The sequence below is a fragment of the Eurosta solidaginis genome, chromosome 5 (assembly GCF_040869045.1).
Source record: "Eurosta solidaginis isolate ZX-2024a chromosome 5, ASM4086904v1, whole genome shotgun sequence".
Classification (NCBI taxonomy): Eukaryota; Metazoa; Arthropoda; class Insecta; order Diptera; family Tephritidae; genus Eurosta; species Eurosta solidaginis.
Window position 1 is genome coordinate 203,497,656 of NC_090323.1, and position 18,931 is coordinate 203,516,586.

Below are 18,931 nucleotides of genomic sequence, written 5' to 3' on the forward strand. Positions count from 1 at the left end.
CACAAGAGTGTCGTATTCAAGTAAAAATGCATGAATTGAATTGTTTCCATATTTTCCAATATAATATTTGATTAGAGCATACCACATACGGCGAAAAGGAGACATTGTGAGCGGCCTAACTCTTTAGAAATACATTTATTGTGGATAAGTACGCCATTCTTAAAAAAACGATTCTGAAACTTTTTCATGGGATCAAGCGCTGTGAGATCTCTGACTATCTATCTTGCAAATTAATCATATAAATTTCGTTATCTAACAGACGGAAATTTTAAAGTATTTATGTTTGAGTACATAATTTAATTTAACAAAATGTTTATCAAGAGTAATATTGTTATCACGTCCACGCGCAATGCATTTTCCTAAGTGTATGTTCCACAAAAATAGCCGTGACTAAATTTAACATTAATTCTTTTCTGAATTTACATTAATTCTTTTCTGAATTTACATTAATTCTTTCTACAACATATTCTCTTCTGAAAATTTTTTTTTAAATATTGCAGCTCATATATTGCAAGATTAAAAATCTGTTCAATAACGATGTCTAGGTCATGCTGCATTTATAAAAAATATTTGGCATACATCTAATATATAGAATTCTTCTGTCACGGTGTTAGAGGCTTAACTCCTCCGAAACGGCTGAACCGATTCTCATGAAATTTTGTGAGCATATTGGGTAGGTGTGAGAATCGGCCAACGTCTACCTTTTTTTTCGCTACGTGCCTAGGGAGATCAAAACGTGGACCCGGGTACCCCTAGAATGTGTTTATACAATATGGATATCAAATGAAAGCTGTTGACGAGTGCTATAGTACAGGATAATTTTCATACAACTGGGAGGCATGGGTCTCGAGATGTAGGCCAAAACATGGACCCGGATACACCTAGAATGTGTTTTTATATTATGGGTATCAAATTGAAGCTGTTGATGTGTGCTATAATACAGAGTACGTTTTACACCGCTGGTGACTAGGGTCTCGAGATATAGGCCAAAACATGGATCCGGATACCCCTAGAATGTGTGTGTATTATGGATATCAAGTGAAAGCTGTTGCTGAGAGCTCTTAAAGTTCATTGTGATATTCGATTTAGTCGAATCAACCTGGCAAAACTGATAAATATGCATGCGAAGCCGAAATAAATACAAGAATTAATAATACCCACATACCTATTTACATACGTCCTATTCGATTTGCCTGAAATTTCGTATATAAATTTGCCTATATTAGTATTTACGATGCTTTTTTCCGGGAAGTATACCAGAGACGGACTGGGACTGGGATGTGGACTAGGACTGGGACTGAGACTGAGAATCGGAGGGGGACTGAGACTGAGACTCGGAGTGGGACTGGAACAAAATACATACCACCAAGAATGAGAAAAACTTGAGAAAAGAGAGAAGGAAAAGACTGAGACGAAGATGATGATAGATGAAGCGAAAAATACGGAGGGAGGAGTGAATACAAAGATTAGGAAAAAGTGTAGAGGGGCGAGGGCAGAGTTAGACGGAAAAAGCTTATTAAAATGTATGCAGATAGGCCAAACTTAGGGCAGAACAACGTCTGCCTGGTCTGCTAGTATATACATAAATATTTGTTATATAAACAATCTTGGTAATTAAAACGAAAACTTTATTGTAAACAATGTCGTTTAACGCTAATGTAAATACAAACAAAGTTGTTGTAATGCATATGATTTATTTACAAAAAAACGATAACCGGATCGTGAGTTGATTTTACATACAGCAAAGCTGGGAATCAGGACATTACACTAAAAAATCCAAAACGCATTAAGGGGGGTCTATATACAGGTAAACGGGTTGAGATATCTAAATGAAATTTATTCTGTATTGAAACCTGTCATCGCCAGCTTTCATTTCCCCTCGAAACATTTCCGGAGCGCTAATAATGTAGGCACATATCGGACTCCCAAAAAAGCTCATGAAGGGCGTTAACGCTCCTATCTTGAACACCTGTATAGCTTAAAATATATTCAGCTTAGCCGGGCTATGGTGGGGCCGTTGGGTGGGTGGGGCCGTGTGTAGAAGTCCACGAAAGTGGGGAAAGCTTCTGACCGCCATTCACCTGGGAATGGCCAGAGCGATTCTTTTGCATGCGGTTCAAGCAGCTCACTACTGCCGGTCGCTTGCGGCCAAGTATCCTCTGGATAGCCGCTAAACACCCGTTTAGCGGTGAGCTAATGTGAGAAGGCGACAACCTGGCTAGGCCACTCTGACATAATCGGTTTAAGGGCTAGCCGGGGGAGATTTCATCGGCAGCGTCTGTACACCTCTAGGTGCGGCTGCAAGCGGGCGTCTGTCTTGGAGCAAGCTGCTCGCTATATAAACGTGCCAAGTAATATTTTCACCCCCGCTGAGCGGGTTGTGCGCTGGGCTTGGGACCCGCCACGTAAAACCATACTCCAATGAAATATAACAACAAGCCTCGGATAAATACACTCTCTATTGATGACGACCATGGCAAACGTTTGAAGGACAATGAATTGAGGGCATGCACCTGGAACGTCCGCTCCCTGAATGGGAGTGGTGCAGATGCCCGGCTGGTTGATGTCCTCGTCAAAGCAAAATCTGACATCACCGCCATCCAAGAAATGTGTTGGACGAAGCAAGGAAGAAAGAAGATCAAAAATTGTGACATATATTGGAGTGGCCATGCGAATAAGCGCAGTTTCGGCGTCGGATTCGTGGTGGGAGAGAGACTTTGTCGCCAAGTGGTGGCGTTCACGCCAGTGGACGAGCGTCTCGCCGCTATCCGAATAAAAGCAAAATTTTTTAATATATCATTCATCTGCGCCCACGAGGTTCATGCATAAAAAGATACATCAAGCTACATGGCTGTCTCCTGATCGAAATACTCGCAATCAGATCGATCACGTTGTGATAGACGGACGGCATGCCTCCAGTGTTTTAGATGTGCGCACGATCCGAGGACCTAACATCGATTCGGACCATTATCTCGTTGCAGCCAAAATACGCACCCGCCTCAACGCGGCTAAAAACAAGGAACAAAAAACACAAGGAAAGCTAGGCGTCGAAAAGCTTCAATCACAACAGACTGCCAATGATTTCGCAACTCGACTCTCACACCTGCTCTCGGAGGGCACAACTCATCCTGAAGGAATACAGGAGCAGTGGGAGCATATCTCCAAAGCACTTCGTACTGCCGCCGAGGAAAAAATTGGTTACCGGCGGCCACGAAAACACAACTGGTATGATGAAGAATGCCGCGTTGCAACCGAAAGAAAAGATGCTGCCTACAGGGCTACGTTAAAAGCGAGCGCGACAAGAGGAGTGTGTGAACGCTATCGTGTGTTGAAAAGGGAAGCGAGACGCCTTTTCAGGAAGAAAAAAGCAGAAGCAGAAAGGCGTGAGTGCGAGGAGCTTGAGCTGCTAGCCACCAGAAATAACGCCCGAAAATTTTACCAAAAAATACGGCGACAGACGGAAGGTTTTAAGACCGGGGCAAACTCCTGTAGGAATGAAAACGGCGACCTTGTAACTGATGTCCAGAGAGTGCTTAGATTATGGAGGGAGCACTTCTTTGCTCTCCTAAATGGAGGCACCAATTCACCGCGCAGAGATGAAGAACCCGATCCCGCAATCGATGATGATGGAATATATGTCCCCCCGCCCGATTATGACGAAGTTAGAATAGCAATAACCAGATTGAAAAACAACAAGGCCGTGGGCGCTGATGGATTGCCTGCGGAGCTATTCAAGTTCGGCGGCGAGGAGTTGGTAAGGCGCATGCAGCAGCTTCTTAGCAAAATATGGGCGGACGAAAGCATGCCCTACGGTTGGAATCTAAGTGTTCTTTGCCCAGTCCACAAGAATGCAAAATGCACCAACTATCGTGGAATCAGCCTTCTTAATATCGCATATAAGGTTCTTTCAAGTGTATTGTGCGAAAGATTGAAGCCCACCGTGAACCGGCTGATTGGACCTTATCAGTGCGGCTTCAGACCTGGTAAATCTACCATCGACCAGATTTTCACAATGCGCCAAATCTTGGAAAAAACCCGTGAAAAGAGAATCGACACACATCAGCTCTTCGTCGACTTTAAAGCCGCCTTCGACAGCACGAAAAGGAGCTGCCTTTATGCCGCTATGTCTGAATTTGGTTTCCCCGCAAAACTTATACGGCTGTGCAAAATGACGTTGAGCAACACCATCAGCTCAGTCATAATTGGGAAGGACCTCTCCGAGCCGTTCGAAACTAAACGAGGTTTCAGACAGGGTGACCCCCTATCGTGCGATTTCTTTAATTTGATGCTGGAGAAAATTATACTAGCTGCAGAACTTAACCGCACTGCAACAATATTCTATAAAAGCGTGCAATTACTGGCATATACTGATGATGTTGATATCATCGGCCTAAACACCCGCGCTGTTAGTTCTGCTTACTCCAAGCTGGAAAAAGAAGCGGTAAAGATGGGTTTGATGGTGAAGGAGGACAAAACGAAGTACCTGCTGTCATCGAGCAAAGAGCCAGCGCATATGCGCCTTGGCAACCACGCTACTGTTGGCAGCCATAATTTCACTTTTCAGGACCGGCTTGCTCTTTGACCTGGAGATATTAAACAAAATATGCGTATAAGTAACTTTTTTTCAAAAAATTATATTTTGGAAACTAAAATTGCTAGAGCGGTCAAATCGACGCGAGGCTTTAGGTCATTTAACGAGGCATGTTACGCTCTTTTTTTTAATTTTAGGGATATATTTTTCATTAAAAATGTTAAAAGGACATAAATATAAAACTATCCCTGAGAGGTAGGTTAGGTTAGGTTGAACTGGCCGGTCCATGAGGAACTCACATAGACTGATTGAGTCCGTAGTGTTACCAGAAGTTTGTTTTAACGACCAAACTGAAAAACCCTATCAAAAACCAGGACCTATATTATAAAATAACTCCGTCCTCTTGGCAAATACTAGAAGCTTCCTAGGACTTAAACCACTTGCTGCTTCTAGATCTGACAGCTGTATCACTCCTAATAGCTGGAGTCTTAGCCTGGCAAATGCAGGGCACGAGCACAAAATGTGCTCGATCGTTTCCTCCTCCAACCCGCACTTCCCACATCTGCTATCACTTACCAAGCCTAATTGAAAGACAGGTGACGCCAGAAGGCAGCGTCCAGTCAGAATACCCGTCATGAGTCTACAATCCTCTCTTTTTAATGATAGAAGCAACTTTGTTAGTCTAAGGTTGTAAGACCTACACATAATCTTCGACACTTTAGAGCCCCGCGCTTGAACCCACGCCTTTCCCGTTTGGTCGATCATGTGAATCTCTCGCATTCGCTTAATCTCGCCCAGTCTAATTGGGACGTCTACGGAGCAAGCTTCAAGGGATGCGCCCTTTTTAGCTAGTTCGTCCGCTTTTTCATTCCCATCTATTCCCATATGCCCCGGGACATAAAATAGATGTATGCTTCTGCCTGTCCCGATTCTCTCCATAGACTGCTACACTCTAACACGCATTTAGATGCTGTGCTATGCGAGATTATTGCCTTAATTGCTGATTGACTGTCAATATAAAAGTTAACACGGTTGCAGCTTAAGCTATTCTCTTCCAGGGTTTCTACTGCTTTGGTTATCCCTGAGAGTTACAATGACGAAAAAATATATGTTAGTCGCCTTAATGTCCCCCTCACTATGTATTTTTGGCTTATCTCACCACCAACAAGTTTCAGAATGCTTTTCTAAAGTTAATCAAGTTTTGAGACAGATTATTATATCGGATATAATGCAGTTACTCGACAGGAGCTTATATCGGAGACAAGTGACATTATTAGCTAATATAACTATGTTAAATTATAAACTAACTGTCGTTTTTATAATAATAAAATGGAAAGTTATTGCGGGTAAATTACATTTTATTTTTTTTTTCCAAACTGTTGCACCAATTTTTTCCTCGCGTACTTTCTTTGAGCAAGAGCGGACATTAAGGCGATTAACATATATTTTTTTCGTCATTGTAACTCTCAGGGATCGTGAAAAAAAAAAGTTTTTTATTTTTGTTCTTTAACATTTTTAATGAAAAATGTGTTCCTAAGATTTAAAAAAAATTGCGTAACATACCTCGTTAAATGGCCTGAAGCCTCGCGTCGATTTGACCGCTCTAGCAATTTTAGTTTCCGAGATATAATGTTTTTTTTTAAAGTTACTTATACGCATATTTTGCGTAATATCTCCAGGTCAAAGGGCAAGCCGGTCCTGAAAAGTGCATGGATAGAGTTTGTTCATCGAGTACTTTTTGGAACATAACCTCCGATATAGGTTACTATCTGGGGGCACACTTACGCTATACCATTTTCTCGAGTGACAAAATTTGACAAAAACAAGTAAGGAAGGCTAAGCTCGGGTGTAACCGAACATTACATACTCAGCTGAGAGCTTTGGAGACAAAATAAGGGAAAATCACAATGTAGGTGGACCAGGGGTGACTATAATGCGTTTGTACGATATGGGTATCAAATTAAAGGTATTAATGAGGGTTTTAAAAGGGGTGGCCCTTAGTTGTATATGTGCAGGCGTTTTCGAGATATTGACCAAAATGTGGACCAGGGTGATCCAGAACATCATCTGTCGGGTACCGCTAATTTATTTATATATGTCATACCACGAACAGTATTCCTGCCAAGATTCCAAGGGCTTTTGATTTCGCCCTCCAGAATTTTTTCATTTTCTTCTACTTAATATGGTAGGCATATATGTAGTAATACTCCTATATTGCTAATAGAAAATGCTCGCAATGTGTTTTGAATTCGAAATCAAAACAAGACAGCCTATAAAATTTGTGTGATTGTAGCAGCATAAGTGTGACAAGAAAAAATTTAAATTTACGTACATTCGATTATTGAATACAAAAACAAAAACGTTTAAAAAGCAATATATCGGCACTCTGATGTTTGACAATGTACCTAGCCTTTTGTAGCAATATATGAGTATTACATATATGATGGTAGGTGTCACACCCATTTTACAAAGTTTTTTCTAAAGTTATATTTTGCGTCAATAAACTAATCAAATTACCATTGTTTCATCTCTTTTTTCATATTTGGTACAGAGTTATGCCATTTTTCGTAATTTTCGATATCGAAAAAGTGGGCGTGGTCATAGTCGGATTTCGGCCATTTTTTATACCAAGATAAAGTGAGTTGAGATAAGTACGTGAACTAAGTTTAGTAAAGATATATCGATTTTTGCTCAAGTTATCGTGTTAACAGCCGAGCGTAAGTACAGACGGTCGACTGTGTATAAAAACTGGGCGTGGCTTCAAACCGATTTCGCCAATTTTCACAGAAAACAGTTACCGTCATAGAATCTATGCACCTACCAAATTTCACAAGGATTGGTAAGTTTTTGTTCGACTTATGGCCTTAAAAGTATTCTAGACGAATTAAATGAAAAAGGGCGGAGCCACGCCCATTTTGAAATTTTCTTTTAAATTTTGTATTTTGTTGCACCATATCATTACTGGAGTTGAATGTTGACATAATTTACTTATATACTGTAAAGATATTAAATTTTTTGTTAAAATTTGACTTAAGAATAATATTTTTTAAAAGTGGGCGTGTTCGGCATCCGATTTTGCTAATTTTTATTTAGCACACATATAGTAATAGGAGGAACGTGCCTGCCAAATTTCATCATAATAAACGACTGTCAAATTACGGCTTGCAAAGCTTTTAAATTACCTTTTTTTAAAAGTGCGCGGTGCCATGCCCATTGGCCAAAATTTTACTAATTTTTTATTTTTCGTCATAAGGTCAACGCACCTACCAAGTTTCATCGCTATATCGGTTTTTTGTAATGAACTATCGCACTTTTTCCGTTTTTCGAAATTTTCGATATCGAAAAAGTGGGTGTGGTTGTAGTCCGATTTCGTTCATTTTAAATAGCGATCTGAGATGAGCGCCCAGGAACCTACATACCAAATTTCATCAAGATACCTCAAAGTTTACTCAAGTTATTGTGTTTCTTTTTTCGCCCAGATCGTTTTAAAAATATAGAAGTCTATATCTATCTCGATTAGTTTATGCCGTTACGGATTACCATTATGCGAACAAAGTTAATATACTCTGTGAGCTCTGCTCAGCTGACTATAAAAAAAACAACCATTGCGATCTTCGCTGCTCTAGGTCTAGCAAAAAAAAAAAAAACATAAGTGCGTTTAAATTGTATGTCAAAACTGTAGTTATTTCATTATCGATTTGGAGTTGAGTAGCGTTGCCAAATGTCCCGTATTGGTCGGGACTTCCCGTATTTTGCACAAATTTTAAAGTGTCCCGCCGGGAAATGCTATGTCCCGGCATTTTCACAATATCAAAGTTAATAAATTATAATCTGATACGAAACATGGCCATATTTGCGGCTTCGATTTTATTCAGGGCATTGGCATATTGCATGCAACTCTGTAAAGAAGAAAATTTCATCCCTACTGTGGTTCTGAATATTGTCAATGTTTGACATTTCGCACACCTAACTATTCATTTTGCATGGCAAATGTTGTGTTTTAAACGTTTGCAAAATGAATCCATAGAATATTGAATTCTGTTTCATAAAAATATTTGTTATAAATAAATGAGTTTATAAAGTCTATCTAAACATTATTCCGCCGAAATGAGCAACCCATAGAAATATATAGGTGTTTCTTATTTTTCAAATGTCCCGGGAAATTTTTAAAAATCTCGGGAATTTGGCTCAAATTTGAGGTTAGTACCGGGAACCCAAAATAAAAATCTGGCAACCCTAGAGTTGAGTACGGAAATTGAGATAATCTCATTTTATGTAAACAAGGTAAATCTTTTCATCTTCTTACAAGTTTGCCGTCATCAATTTCCCTTACATGCCAACCTAATAAAACCGCACTGCGTTTTTTTAGCGCACGCAAACAACCGGCGTTTTTTTTCCCCAACCCAAATAAGCATGCGTTGCGACAATGTTAAACATGTGTGCAAACGTCAAATCTAAATGTCACGCAGAACAAAAATTGGAAATCGAGTTAGGCTTTCACGCAACAAATTCAATTTGGGTTGCTCTCATACAAGTTGTATGTGCATGAGACATTTTTGACAGAAAATGACTTGCGTGCGTTTATATTAGGTTGGCTTGTTAAACACTTAATATGGATTTCAGCTGTTTAAAATGAGTGATTTAATTATAGACTTTTCTTTCTCTTTATGTATGTACTCGTTATCAGCATTTGCACATTCTTTTGCTCTTCGACGGTTGTGCTCATTGTTCGAATATCCAATCACGCCATGAAACTCTAACTGACAGTTTGCTTATAGTATTTCCTCTTCCGCTTGTTAGTGACTAACTTGCTTGGACAGTAAGCCGATTGATCAACTCATACCGGATTGCTACAATTCATTCAGCCCTACTCGTCAACCAGCAATAAATGTGGTTTTTACAGATTGGCTAATGAAAGATGCATGATCAAAACCCTGTCGGAAATTTTGTTTATATGATTAAGTTAATGAATAAATGGGCTTACATACATTTTTCTAGGGTAGTCTACCCGACTCCGCTCTTTGATGGATCGGGCGCTTCGGGATATCCATACCTGCGCATCTAATGTCGGGTTGAAAGCCAACGCGGAGAATACGGATATGGTCGTGTTTACAAAGAGGTACAAGGTCCCACCAAATCGGATCAGGCATAAGTTAGGAGGGGTGCCTCTACAGGAGAAACCTTGCACAAAATATCTAGAAATCATGGAAGCTCAACGTGGAGGAGAGGGTTAAGAAAGCCTCAACGGCACTTTATGCATGTAAAAGAATGCTGTGGTGTACGTGTGGCTTATCGCCCTCTCTTTCTTATTGGGTTTTTACAGCGATAGTAAGCCCTATTCTATACTATGAAGTTTTTGTTGGTGGAAAGCCACACAAAAAACAACCTACCTCAAAAAATTAGAGGGGCTATGCAGACTATCAATGCTTAGCATTACGTGAGCCCTGAAAACAACCCCCACGGCTGCACTGTATGCCGTTCTGCACATTCCACCTGTAGACCTGGTAGCAATAAAAAAAATAGCGTTAACAACTGCAACCAGGCTCGGTGCCTCGGTATAGCGTCATCAATCACAAGACGAACAGAATACCTGATTCCCTGTCTGCGCTTCGAGGGAGATCTTAAGGCCACAATAGACGTGGATGGTTGGCACAAGGGTGCTCAAATGGCGGACGAGGCGATACATGTGTGCACAGATGGGTCCAAAGTAGTGGAATGAGTAGGGTCTGCGTTATACTTTGCTGATCCGGAAATAAACAGATCCCACAGACTTCGGGACTACTGTAGCGTTTTCCAAGCGGAAATATTAGCCGTAACCAAAGCAGTAGAAACACTGGAAGAGAATAGCTTAAGCTGCAACCGTGTTAACTTTTATATTTACAGTCAAGCAGCAATTAAGGCAATAATCTCGTATAAGACTGTAGACTAATGACGGGAATTCTGACTGTACACTGCCTTCTGGCGTCACATGCCTTTAAATTAGGCTTGATCAGTGATAACGGATGTAGGAAGTGCGGGTTGAAGGACGAAACGATCGAGCACGTGCTGTGCTCGTGCCCTGCGCTTGCCAGCCTAAGACTCCAGCTATTAGGAATGACACAGCTGTCAGATCTAGAAGCAGCAAGTGGCTTAAGTCCTAGGAAGTATCTAGTATTTGCCAAGAGGACGGAGTTATTTTATAACATAGATCCTGGTTTTTGATAGGGTTTTTCCGTTTGGTCGTTAAAACAAACTTCTGGTAACACTACGGGCTCATTCAGTCTATGTGAGATCCTCATGGACTGGCTCGTTCAACCTAACCAAACCTACCTGACTCCTATCTTCTAACTAATTCCTAACTACACTTAGAAAAAGCACTTTCCTAAAATTTCATTAGTTGAGGAAAAATGTTTCCTAATTTTTTTTAATCAAGTATTGTATACTCAATAAAGAATTAGAAACAAGTTTTCAATTAAAAAAAAAAAACTTTTCTAAGCAGATACCGTTCTGAGTCAGCATTTAATATGTAGGTCCCATCCCGCCAATTTGGTGATAGGTCCCTTTAGCCTCTAGAATTGGATGAAAATTTTAGGCTTTAGCTTTTTAGGAAGTGACTAAAAAATCTATCGAGCGGTTCTAGATCTCGGATGATTTTTACCCGCGCATCGTTTAGCGGAATTGTTTAACCTTTTGTTGCATCGTCTTTGTACTCAGAACTACATATTATGTGTAAACTTAAAAGTTTGTAGCTCAACGGAAAGTTTTTAAAACTTGATCGCGAATTTACCCGTTTGTATAGAAGTTTCTTAACATCTGGCTGCGGGTGCCGCTAATCGGAATTTGTCCCCATATCTCATGCATTGTCATCGGGTTCTCAACTACACGTTTGGTATTATCGATGCCAACTCTCAAAAATGAATCGGAAGATTTCATCCGATCTGTACGATTTTCCGAAATATCTATACCCATGCGCCACCACGTTTTAAACATCAGGTCTCCAACTCAACGGGAAGTTAACTTAAAACCGATCCCAACATTTTAAATATCGTATAGTGTTTAACACCTTATATTAGCTTCACATGTGTTAGTATGTAACCGACTCCTTTGGACTCTATTTTGACCCACTTTAAATGGACAGATTTAATTAAAACTTTGTACACTTATCAAAGACGGATGACAATGCAATAATTTGATAGTGGCGTGACATAAGGTCAATGGACACAAGGCCAATTTAGCTTATGGGTATATGAATTGGTCATAGGGTCATTTGGCCATTTAAAGCATGTACATAGGTCCCGTACCACCAATTTGTAGGAAACATTAAAGGGAGCATGACGCAAAATGAAGAGAAGCTCGGTATAAAATGTCATTGGAGGATATCACGCCTTGCATTTATTTATTTAAAGTTACGTTGAGTTAATTATTTATGGTAAATTATTCGACCTTCACCTACTGTAACATAAACTATTTGTGATTAAAAACTATTTTCTAATTTTTATTTCGGTTAGCTATAAAAAGGTAGTTTTTTTGTTTCTTTTTTGTAACCATTATTTATTTTATTATCTAACATTTTTCTTCTTCTTTTTATGTATTTTAACGATTCGCTGAACAAATTGTAAGGTTTCAAGTTTCTAGCTCAATGAGAAGTTACTTAAAGATCGATCGCAAGATTCCGCATGCCCTGAGTGTATTTTTACATGTCTCTAAACATCTCGATTCCTGTTCTATCTTGTTGGATTTCTTTTCTTAGTATTGCATTTAAATTCGACTCCTAAGCTATGTTCAAAGTTATAGGCCTCTAATTTATCGGGAAGTTAAGTTTCAAAGATAAGTTTCAAAATGCGGACGATTTTTTTAAGTATCACGATCCCTACCCCATCTAGCGAAAATTTCTGTCCTGTTTTCTTTGTAATGCGGTTCCTGAGTATGTTTCAAGTTTGTAGGTAAGCTCCACAGAAATTACTTAAGAAACTTGAGGACAAATTGAAACTGACAGAAATATAATTATTGCTCCACGTCCAAAAGAAGGCCAATCCGATTTTGGCAGAAGTGTATTCTGATATGAGCATAGTGAATCATGGGTATATGTAGTTGGTATAGAACAGGGGTCACCAAAATTAAACTGTGATGTTAGTAAAATTATCGTACTGGTAGTAGCTCGTACTGGTAAAGTTAAAGAAGTTAAAATCACAAACGAAGTCTTGAGAAAATAAAATGTTTTACTTACATTATATTAGACAGGGTTTGTATACCTTCTTCGGCACCCTATCATTGGAGTTGGTAAACAGTTTTTTTTTTATTGAAATATCCTACACGGAAAAGCTTTATTTTCTTCAGGGCATTTACATTCTACTTTTAACCATACACTCGCACTGCATTTTGTTGTTGGGCTTTCAACTTCCTTGCGACCATAACTTTTAACTTCAGTATGCACACTAGGGTGGAGTCGATTTGTTTGGACGAAAGTTAACCGATATCGCGCCATCGATTTTTCGATAGGATTTGGGATCAGGAAAAAAAGTTCCAATACGCATACCCAAAAAAATAATTTTCGAGCCTGCGAAATTTAATTTTTTTGACTTTTTCCGACTTTGGTTTTTAAGGGTTTTTTCATGACCTACTAAAAAATTTTCATATATATACCCTGTCCGACCCAAAAATATTATTTTTTCTTAAACTGTTATCGCCAACGTTTTTAGCGGACATGTTTGGGTCGGACAGGATGGTATACATGAAAATTTTACAATCCAATGAAATTTTTTTTTAGTAGGTCATGAAAAATACCTTAAAAATCAAGGTCGAAAAAAGTAAAAAAAAAAATTAAATTTCGCAGACCCGAAAATAATTTTTTTGCCTAAGCGTAGTGGAACTTTTTTTCCTGAGCCCAAATCCTATCGAAAAATCGATGGCGCGGCATCGGTTAATAAATCGACCCAGTCTAATGCACACCCTCCTGTGTGTTGGCTAGCGCTTAATTGAATTTTAAAGTTGTGGCGAAATTTGAAATCACTAACGCTGTTGTATTTTTTGGTTTTTTGTTTTTTAAATGTTGAAGTTGTAACTGCATTCGGTAGATACAAAACAGATCTGAGGTAGAGAAAATAGATGTCACGGGATTTCATTTCTATAAGGGATGGAACAGAACTTCGATATCGTTTCCAAAATGACGACACTACCGATTGATTTAGACTCATCATCGCCATTTATTTTTCTGGATGCCGAACAAGGCATGCACGTTTACGCATTTTTTTTACAACCCAAGCAATAATAGAGGAGAGGCAAATTGTAATTAGTTTCTGGTATTCATTACATGAAGCAGTTGGATGCCGCATATTTTAAAGAAATAGATTCGTTGAATATATATTTTATAACTATTATATCCCTAGTCCTAGTTTTCTTTGTAAATATCAGTGATTTGGATATCTGGGGCCCGTTTCACAAAAATAGAAGTCTTGTAATACAGGTGAATTTGTACAGTCAAATTTTTCCTCTCAGAAGAAGTTTACTTGTATTACAAGACTTAAGCACAATAGATCTAGATAAACATCGCAATGCATCGACGCTTAGTAAAAATTACCATACTTGGTTGCTCTGTGAAACGTGCCCATGATTATGAATCTTACACTGAAAGAAATGGTGCTAGTAAAATCAACAAATCGGTTCTGTTGTTCTTGACTTAACGGAGAATCGGTGAAATTGATCGAATTATGGTTAATTCGACCGAGTTCTTTGTCAAGCGAACAAATTAGTTTAGTCATTTCAACAGAAGAGAAATTGTCGCTCTTTAGTTAACAAAATTTACAGATTCCTAATCAATCTAACTTATTTTTTTGTTAACACAACTGATATCACTGGTCATTTCAACAGCTATCAATAGTCAATACATGAGGAAATTTCAAAGAGAATTTTACGCTCACTGCGCTCTCTACTTTGTACTTATGTATGCTGTGTACTATATGTATGCACATATTTACGTATGTATATGGCGGCCGCCGTGGTGTGATGGTAGCGTGCTCCGCCTACCACACCGAAGACCCTGGGTTCACACCCCGGGCAAAGCAACATACAAATTTTAGAAATAAGGTTTTTGAATTAGGAGAAAATTTTCCTAAGTGGGTTCGCCCCTCGGAACTGTTCGGCAAGCACTCCGAGTGTATTTCTGCCATGAAAAGATCTCAGTGAAAACTCATCTGCCTTGCAAATGCCGCAACATAGGTACTTTCTTACAAAGCTGTCGCAACAACTTTTTTTTGTTCATTTGACTACTAAAACGGCCAATTACGAATCAACGATTTGTGCGCAGTTGATTCAACATCTTGTTGCGATGGATAAAAATTGACAGACATTTCGGTTGATTTTACCAGTCTTTTTCTTTCAGCGTAGTTGCAATAAAAAATGTGTGTTCGATAAGGAAGAAGAAAAAGATCTTCCTCAAATAGGTCGCTTAGTATCCGAAGTTCTTGGAAAAATATTAATTTACATTACTAAGTATCCCTACCAAATTTTTCTGCGTAATTACTTTTTGCAATATTTCTATTTAAGCCCCCATAATAACCACTTGTTATCTTTTATTTTTCTTCCAGGTAAATATTCATCACTTTGGGACATATAAATAAATATTTCATAATCAAGTGTTTATTAATGGCAATTAATTTCAACGAAAAGCTCATCATCGCGTTGGTAAGCACGGAAATTTTTACCAATTACGCATTTGCCTGGTGGTAAATAAATGGTTGGGTAATACACGCGCGCTACTTTTTTGTATGAACAGTTAGTCATCTTCAAAATGGGAGATATTACAGTGTGTAACAGTGATAATGCACATTTTGCGAGGCCTACTTCAAGTTGTAGGCCAAAGACCATTTTAATCGTCTTTTTAGATACTTGTAATAAATTTTTTCGAAATTCAGCTACATATTTCTGTATTAGTTTAGTTTCCATAACTTCGAAAAATTAGAGAATGGATAAATCGCCTAAAGGTTTTAATAAACCGTTTTTAAATGCATGTTCAAATTGAAAAACATTTCACAATTTAAACGAATTTATTTTGTAAGATCGCTGGTTCAAAGCGAGCTCAAGGCCTAACAATTTTTTTATCATTATTCTTGTTATGATAAAATTTTTCTTATATAATACATCCCAGAGCACGGGAAAAAAGTGTCAATAAATATGACACTATGGCATTATTGCCATGAAACAAGTCCATTTTTCACATCCATTCTGCAACAGATGTCGCAGTGCTGTGAATATCAATTGGCGAGAAACAGGATAGAAGTGGAAATAATGAAGACAAACAAACAACTGCTGTGATAGCTGAATGGTTATAGAAGCGGCGCCTGAACGTTGCCGATGAAGGAATTTAGCAGTTCCCGAAATGGATCTATACAACGGGCTTTGGCAGTTGTCTAAATTTGTTTCTTCTATTTCTTATTTAAACATTTTTTCAATTAAGAAAAAAATGTATCATAATAATAGAAATTATTATCGTTAGGCCTTGAGGTCGATTCGAACCCGCGATCTTACAAATCAGTAGGCCGATATAACAACACAAATTTATTTTGACTAAAACTTTATACTTCATAAGACATTTTATAAAATATTTGAATTTTCGAATTTTTTTAATTTTAGGACTTTAGTAAAAAACTGCAGTTTTTTAGCGATAATTGGTAAATTTTAATAGCCTTGTTTAATATAATTTGATAATTTTGATTCAGCTTTAGGCCAGATTATTGAATAAAACTTAATTTTTTAGTAGTATTCAAAATATATTTATTTGATAATTTTTTCCAGAGAAAATAAGGAATGAACATTGGTACAATTAATAGCATTATTGAATGGAAAAAAAAGTTGACTAAAAAAATAAAGAATACCTATTAACAAAAAAAATGAAAAAAGTGCAATGGAAGAAAACAAATATAAAAACAAATTTTAAAAATATAAAATATATAATAAAACAAAAATAAAAAACAATAGAAAAAAATTAAATAAAATGAAATGAAACTGGCGAACATATAATTTTTAATTAAAAAAGATCAGAACAAAAATGGAGCCAAAAATAAAATAAAGTTAAAAAAAATAACAAAATAAAGTTGAAAAATAAAATAAAATACAGCTAAATAACGAAAAACAAATAAAATAAAGTAAAACAAGTAATAAATTAATGTAAAAAAAAATTTTATAAAATAAAGTAAAAAAAAGTGAAAAATAATAAAATAAAGTAAAAAAATAAAATAAGGTAAAAAACAAAATAAAGTAAAAAAATAAAATAAAGTAAAAAAATTAAATGAAGTAAAAAAATAAAATAAAGTAAAAAATAAAGGTGCTGGTATTAGTCGGAAAATGACAACAAAGCATATTCTTCTCCAATATTAAAAAAATTATAAGGACAAAAAAATGAATAGTAAAATAAAATAATAAATGAAATAAAAGTAAAACTACAACGAGTTTGCATAACAAAACTAAATTTTGTTTTGAATTCGTTGTTGCCATCTTCTTAATTAAACATATTTGGGCGTGATAAGAAGAAATTAATGAATCGCGAACTAAAAATAATTATTTTCATGGGTTGAAATTAAAATTTTCAAATTTAAGTTTTGGGTATGTGTAAAAGATTATAAAAAACGTGATTTTTTAAAATTTGTCTTTATAAAACATTTACAAAGTAAGGTTGTCTAGATTCAGGTGTAGCCGAACATTATATACTCACCATGAGTTTCATTGCAGATAAATTACTTTTGTAATCCAATTGAGGCATATTTTAAACACAAACTATTCCCAAAAAAGTAAAGGAGTCTAAGTTCGGGTGAACTATTTTTCGATAAGATATACCCGTTTAAACTACTTTTATATAAAAGTGGACGTGTTTCTTCACGAATCCCGTCCATTTTTTCTATAAATATTTCCTGCTATAAGGAAAATATGTGTACCCAATCTTATTACGCTCCCTTAAATTTTCTTCGAGTTACGGCTCCCGAAGCAGCGAAAGTTCCTTATTCAAAAAAGAGGCAATGCCACCCCCATTTTAAAATATTTTAATATTTTCTAACTTTTTGTTATAACTCAATTTAGAAAGTAAAATACCATTGATATTAAGCTCTTTTTCGAAAAAGTATAGCTTATTATATTCGTCTACGACCCTTTTAAAAGTATTTTATATAAATGTGGACGTGGTCCTTACCCGATCTTGTCGATTTTTTCCAGAAATATTTCCTGCCATAAGGAAAATATGTATACGCAATCTTATTACGATCCGTTAATTTTTCTTCGAGTTATGGCTCCTGAAACATTATTTATTCATAAAAGGAGCGGTGCCACGCCCATTTTCAAAAATTTGCATTTTTTCCTATTTCTTGTTATATTTCCACTTGGGAAAAGAAATACTGTTGATATACAGCTCTCTTTTGCAAAGATATGCTTGGCGGCCACCGTGGTGTAATGGTAGCGTGCTCCGCCTACCACACCGCATGCCCTGGGTTCACACCCCGGGCAAAGCAACATCAAAATTTTAGAAATAGGCTTTTTCAATTAGAAGAAAATTTTTCTAAGCGGGGTCGCCCCCCGGCAGTATTTGGCAAGCGCTCCGGGTGTATTTCTGCCATGAAAAGCTTTTAGTGAAAACTCATCTGCCTTGCAGATGCCGTTCGGAGTCGGGAAAAAACATGTAGGTCCCGTCCGGCCAATTTGTAGGGAAAAGCAAGAGCAGCACGACGTAAATTGGAAGAGAAGCTCGGCCTTAGATCTCTTCGGTGGTTATTGCGCCTTACATTTATTTTTTTATTTATAGCTTATTTTATTCGTCGATTTCGTTAATTTTTCTTCAAAGCATTCCTTACAGTAAAGGCAACCTCTCTCCTGAATTTGGTACGATAGGTTTAACTGTTTTTGATTTATGATTAATAATATTTATACCTTTCATGAAAATGAAATGGTATATTAATTTCGTCACGAAACCCAAAATTGTAAGTCCTTAAAGGAAAATATATAGACCCACCATTAAGTATACCGAAATAATCAGAATGGAGAGCTGAGTTGATTTAGCCATGTCCGTCTGTCTGTTTGTATGCAAACTAGTCCCTCAATTTTTGAGATATCTTGATAAAATTTGGTGAGCAGGTGTATTTGGGTGTCCGATTAGACATTTGTCGGAACCGGCCGGATCGGACCACTATAGCATATATCCTCCATACAACCGATTTTTCAGAAAAAGAGGATTTTTGTAATATCTTACTCAATTTAACAGATTGAAGCTTCAAACTTCACCATATACTTTCGTATATTGCACATATTGTTGCCTGAAAAAATTGATGAGATCGGTCGTATATATAGTATATATCCCCCACAACCGATTGTTCAGATAAGAAACTTTTCGTAATTACTGCCCTATTTTAAGAGCTAGAGGCTTCAAATTTCAACGAATGCTTA

At 37.3% G+C, this 18,931-nt stretch overlaps 1 protein-coding gene and 1 long non-coding RNA gene across 5 annotated transcripts in view; both read left to right on the forward strand.

Moving 5' to 3' along the window:
- Positions 1-15,175, forward strand: part of LOC137252190 (uncharacterized) — a 56,963-nt gene extending 41,788 nt beyond the window's left edge. Inside the window, exon 3 of the long non-coding RNA XR_010953465.1 lies at positions 15,094-15,175. This is a non-coding gene — a long non-coding RNA (uncharacterized lncRNA). The remainder of the gene's footprint in view (positions 1-15,093) is intronic.
- Positions 1-18,931, forward strand: part of Hipk (Homeodomain interacting protein kinase) — a 255,376-nt gene that overhangs the window by 174,220 nt on the left and 62,225 nt on the right. The window lies entirely within an intron of this gene.